The 6366-nt window shown below is 50.4% G+C and overlaps 1 pseudogene; it reads right to left on the bottom strand.

Annotated features, from left to right (window-relative positions):
- Nucleotides 1–6140: 6140 nt before the first annotated feature.
- The window catches only part of LOC148640445 (28S ribosomal RNA), a 3946-nt pseudogene continuing 3720 nt past the window's right edge, over nucleotides 6141–6366 (bottom strand).

Genomic DNA, 6366 nt, shown 5'->3' with positions numbered 1-6366 from the left:
AGTACTTCAGATGCCATACCTCACTGTGATGCAGCCTGTCAGTGTGCTTTCTGTAGTGCATCTGTAAAAGTTAGTGAGGATCTGGGGACATATCCTAGTCTTCTTCAACCATCTTAGGAAGTACAGACGCTGTTGCGCTTTCTTGATCAGACAGGTGGTGTTGAGAGACCATGTGAGGTCCTTGGTGATATGGACGCCAAGGAATTTAAAGTTGCTGACCCTTTCCACTTCAGTCCCGTTGATGTGGATAGCGGCATGGCCGGTTTGCAGTTTCCTGAAATCAATGATCAGCTCCTTGGTGTTGCTGATGTTGAGGGTGAGGTTGTTGTCATCACACCATTTTGTAAGGAGATTGACCTCCTCCCTGTAGGCCCTCTCATCATTGTCTGTGATCGAGACCTACAACTGGGGTGTCATCGGCAAACTTGATGATGGAGTTGGTGTTGTGTTTGGCCTTACAGTCGTGGGTATAGAGGGAGTAGAGCAATGGACTAAGCACACACCCATGGGGGACCCCAGTGTTCAGAGTTAGTGTGCTGGAGATGTGGTTTCCAAGCCTGACAGCCTGAGGTCTGCCTGTCAGAAAGTCCCGAATCCAGTTGCAGAGGGTGGTGTTGAGACCCAGTGCACTGAGTTTCTTGACTCGTTTGAGTTTCTCTGGGATGATAGTGTTAAAAGCTGAGCTGAAGTCGATGAATAGTAGTCTTGTGTATGTGTTCTTTTTGTCCAGATGGGATAGGGCAGTGTGTATGGCAATGGAGATTGTGTTGTCTGTGGATCTGTTGAACCGCTAGGCAAACTGGTGCCACTGGTGCCACTGGTCGGTAGTCATTAAGACATGCCACTGTGGTTTTCTTTGGTATTGGGATGATGGTGGTTGTCTTGAAGCAGGTGGGGACTACGGCTTGTGCCAGAGACATGTTAAAAATGTCTGTGAATACACCAACCAGTTGATTGGCACAGGCTCTGAGGACGCGACTGGGTATGCCGTCGGGTCCTGCAGCCTTGCGTGTGTTCACTTTTAGCAGAGATCTCCTCACCTCATCTGCAGACAGTGAGAGCAGCTGGTCAACTGCGGAGGGTGCAGTTCTGATGACTGGTTCTGTGTTGTTGGCTTCAAACCGAGCATAGAAGGTGTTGAGCTCGTTAGGCAGGGAGGCATCATGGGCGGGTGCACAGATGTTCTTCCTCTTGTAGTCTGTGAGGGCCTGTATACCTTGCTACATACGCCTTGGGTCATTAGTGGTGAAGTGTACCTCTAATTCCTGTTTGAGCATGTTTTTTGCATGTTTAATACCATTGTTAAGATTGATCGTGGCTGACCTTAGTTCTGATTTATTGCCCAATTTGAATGCTGCATCCCTTGCTTTGATTAGGGTGCGAACCTCACTGTTCATCCATGGTTTCTGGTTAGGAAAAGTTTTTATTTATTTTGTGAGTGTGACATCGTCAGCACATTTCCTGATATAGCTAGTGACTGATGATGCATATTCCTGTATGTTGGTGTATGATCCTTGTGTGGCTGCCTCTTTAAACACATTCCAGTCAGTGCATTCAAAACAGTCCTGCAGGACTGATTCAGCTCCTTCAGGCCACACTTTCATTGTTCTGACCACTGGTTTCACTTGCCTGTGCAGCTGTCTGTATGCCGGGAGGAGAAACAGAGTGATGTGGTCTGAGTTTCCACAGTGGGGGAGGGGTACTGGTCCAGAGTGTTTTCTCCTCTTGTTGGGAAGGAAACATGCTGATGGTATTTTGGGAGAACAGATTTGAGATTTGTTTTATTAAAGTCACCCACGACGATAAAGGTTGCGTCGGGATGTGCAGATTCCTGTTTGTTTATTGCAGTGTGCAGTACCTCTAGCGCTTCTCTACCATTAGCATCAGGGGGGATGTAGACGGCGGTGATAATAACAGTTATCCAGATTGGTAGAGTAAAACATGGAGCGGATCTTACTTCCATGGGATCCAGACCGGTAGAGTCAATCCTGGACCGGATCAGACAACCAAGGGATCCGGACTCGTTGACTAAATACTAGTATCCAGATAAACTAGTATCCGAACTGGTAGATCTAAACCCAGAGCAGATCACACTTCTATGGGATCAGGAATGGTAGAGTAAAACCAGAACCGGATCAGACTTCTAAGCAATCCAGGCTGGTAGTGTAAAACCCAGAGTGAATCAGACTTTCATGGGATCCGGACTGGTATACTAAAACCCAGAGCAGATCAGATTCCCATGGAATAAGGACAGAGCGAATCCTGAACCAGATCAGACTCCCATGGGTTCCTGGACAAGTAGAAAAAAACCCGGAGCAGATCAAACTCCCATTGTATCCGGACTGGTAGAGCGAAACCTGGAGTGGATCAGACATCCATGGGATCCAGACCGGTAGAGTAAATCCCGGAGCGGATCAGTCTTCAAAGGGATCTGGACTGGTAGAGGAAAACCTGGAGCGGATCTTACTTCCATGGGATCTGGATGGGTAGAGTAAATCCTGGAGCGGATCAGAAATCCAAGGGATCTGGACTCATTGGCTAAAGTCTAGTATCTGAATAGACTAGTATCCAAACTGGTAGATCGAAACCCGGAGCGGATCATACTTCAACGTGATCCAGAATGGTAGAGTAAAACCCGAACCGGATCAGACATCCAACCAATCTGGACTGGTCGATCGAAACCCAGAGCGGATCAACTCCCATTGGATCCGGACTGGTAGGGTAAAACCTGGACCGGATCAGACTCTCATGGGATCCGGACTGGAAGAACAAATCTCGGAACAGATCGGACTCTCAAGGGATCCGGATTGTAAGAGCAAAACCAGGACATTTTCAGACTTCCATGGGATCTGGACTGGTAGAGGGAAACCCGGACCGGATCAGACTTCCACAAGATCCGGACTGGTAGAGTAACACCCGGAGTGGATCAGACTCCACAGGGGTCCGAACTAGTAGACTAAACAATAGTATCCTGACTGGTAGATCGACACACGGAGCGGATCAGACTCCTCAGGGATCCGGACTGTTAGGTTAAGGAAAATCCTATGGAAGTGTGACCAGCTAAACCCAGAGCAGATCGCGCTTCTATGGGATCTGGACTGGAAGAGAAAAATATCGTGTGGATCAAACTTCCATGGGATCAGGTATGATTGGGTAAAACCCGGAGTGGATCAGATTTCCATGGGATTCAGAAAGTGGAGTAAAACCCAGAGGGGATAAGACTCACCAGGGATCCAGACTAGTAGAATAAAGACTATTATCCAGATAGAATAGTATCCAGAAAAAAAGATCCAAACCCGGAACGGATCATACTTCAATGGGATCTGCAACGGTATAGTAAAACCCGAACCGGATCAGACTCCCATGGGACCTGGACTGGTTGATCAAAACCTGGAGGGGATCAGACTCCCATAGGATCCAGATTGGTAGGGTGAAAAGAGGAGTTTGTCAGACATCGAAGGTATCCGGACTGGTAGAGTAAAACCCAGAGCGGATAAGACTCCCCAGGGATCCGAACTAGTATAATAAAGACTATTATCCAGATAGAATAGTATCCAGAAAAAAAGATCCAAACCCGGAACGGATCATACTTCAATGGGATCTGGAACGGTAGAGTAAAACCTGAACCGGATCAGACTCCCATGGGACCCGGACTGGTTGATCAAAACCTGGAGGGGATCAGACTCCCATAGGATCCAGATTGGTAGGGTGAAAAGTAGAGTTTGTCAGACATCGAAGGTATCCGAACTGGTAGAGTAAAACCCGGAGCGGATCAGACACCCCAGGGATCCGAACTAGTAGACTAAAAACTAGTATCCAGACTGGTAGATCGGTACCTGGAGCGGATCAGACTACAATGTGATTCAGAGTGGTAGAGTGAAACCCGGAGCAGATCGGACTTCCAAGCAATCCGGATTGGTGGTGTAAAACCTGAACCGGATCAGACATCCATGGGATCCAGACTGTTAGGTTTAGGAAAATCCTATGGAGGCGTGATCCGCAAAACTCAGAGCAGATCACACTTCTATGGAATCTGGACTGGAAGAGAAACACGGTGCGGATTACACTTCCATGGGATCAGGACTTGTAGAGTAAAACCCAGAGCGGATCAGACTCCCCAGGGATCCGGACTGGTGGAATAAAACGTGGAGTGGATCAGACTCCCATGTGATCCTGAGTGGTAGAGTGTAACCTGGAGCGGATCAGTGTTCAAAGGGATCCGGAATGATAGAGTAAATCACGGAGCGGATCTTACTTCAATGGGATCCGGATGGGTACAGTAAATCCTGGAGCAGATCAGACATTAAAGGAATCCGGACTCGTAGGCTAAAGTCTAGTATCCGGATAGACTAGTATCCGAACTGGTAGATCGAAACCCGGAGCGGATCAACTCCCAAGGGATCCAGACTGGTAGGGTAAAACCTGAAACGGATCAGACTTCCATCGGATCCAAAATGGTAGAGTTAAACCCGGAGCGGATGATACTCCCAAGGGATCCGGACTAGCAGACTAAACACTAGTATCTAGATAGATTAGTATCCGGACAGGTAGATCAGAACCTGGAGCGGATCAGACTCCCATGGGATCCGGACTGGTAGAGTAAAACCTGGAGTGGATCAGACTCCCATGGGATCCGGACTGGTAGAGTTAAACCCGGAGCGGATCATACTTCCATGGAATCCGGTATGGTAGTGTAAAACCTGGACCGGATTCCATTGGATCTGGACTGGTAGAGTAAAATCCAGAGTGGATAAGACTTCCATGGGATTTGACTTTTGGATCAAATCCTGACAAGTTCATACACCCATAGGATGCGGATTGTAATAGCAAAACTGGGACATTTTCAGACACCCATGGTATCTGGACTGGTAGAGGGAAACCGAGATCAGATCAGACTCCCATTGTATCCGGATTGGAAGAGCAAACCTGGAGCTGATCAGACATCCATGGGATCCGGACCGGTAGAGTTAATCCCGGAGCGGATCAGACAACCAAGGGATCCGGGCTCGTAGACTGAAGAAAAGTATCCAGGCCTGGTCACCTGGGGGACTTAGGCTTTTTTACGATCGGCTTTTCGGAGGCCTGGTCACCCCAGGGACTTAAGCTTTTTTAAGATCGGCTTTTAAGGGGGCCTGGTCACCCGGGGGACTTGGTCTTTTTTACGACCGGCTTTTCGGAGGGCTGGTCACCCCAGGGACTTAGGCTTTTTTACGATCGGGTTTTAAGGGGGCCTGGTCACCCGGGGGACTTAGCCTTTTTTACAATCGGCTTTTCGGGGGCCTGGTCATCCGGCGGACTTAGGCTTTTTTACGATCGGCTTTTCGGGGGCCTGGTCACCCGGGGGACTTAGACTTTTTTACGATCGGCTTTTAAGGGGGCCTGGTCACCCGGGGGACTTAGTCTTTTTTACGATCGGCTTTTTGGGGGCCTGGTCACCCCTGGGACTTAGGCTTTTTTACGACCGGCTTTTCGGAGGCCTGGTCACCCCAGGGACTTAGTCTTTTTTACGATCGGCTTTTAAGGGGGCCTGGTCACCCCAGGGACTTCGGCTTTTTTACGATCGGCTTTTAAGGGGGGCTGGTCACCCGGGAGACTTAGGCTTTTTTACGATCGGCTTTTCGGGGGCCTGGTCATCCGGGGGACTTAGGCTTTTTTACGATCGGCTTTTCGGAGGCCTGGTCACCCCAGGGACTTAGTCTTTTTTACGATCGGATTTTAAGGGGGCCTGGTCACCCCAGGGACTTCGGCTTTTTTACGATCGGCTTTTAAGGGGGGCTGGTCATCCGGGGGACTTAGTCTTTTTTTCCGACCGGCTTTTCGGAGGCCTGGTCACCTCGTAGACTTAGGCTTTTTTACGATCGGCTTTTCGGGGGCCTGGTCACCCCTGGGACTTAGGCTTTTTTACGACCGGCTTTTCGGAGGCCTGGTCGCCCGGGGGACTTAGTCTTTTTTACGATCGGCTTTTCGGGGGCCTGGTCACCCGGGGGACTCTGCGGTTTTTCGGCCCGGGCCTCCTGGTCCCCCGCCGGGGCCTGGCTCCCTCGCCGCGGGTAGGGTGGGGCGTCCCCCACTCCCGCGGGTCACCGGGAGCGAGCGGGGCGTCCGGGCCACCGCCGGACTCCGCTCGTTCGGCATGCGCAACAAAAGCTTGGATCGAGGGCTGACTTTCAATAGATCGCAGCGAGGTGGCTGCTCTGCTAATTACGACACCCTGACCCAGAATTAGGTCGTCTGCGAATGATTTAGCACCGAGTTCCCCACGAACGTGCGATGCGGCGATGGGAGAGGGGTGGCTGCTCGTCTGTCCGCACCCCAGCCCCGTCGCAAACGGCGCTCCTCGCCGGCCGGGCGGCCGACTCTCCGAGC

Source organism: Lepisosteus platostomus, chromosome 26, assembly GCF_059453375.1.
Source record: "Lepisosteus platostomus isolate fLepPlt1 chromosome 26, fLepPlt1.hap1, whole genome shotgun sequence".
Lineage (NCBI taxonomy): Eukaryota > Metazoa > Chordata > Actinopteri > Semionotiformes > Lepisosteidae > Lepisosteus > Lepisosteus platostomus.
Note: the sequence above shows the minus strand (reverse complement) of the source record. Positions and strands in the feature narration are given on the sequence as shown.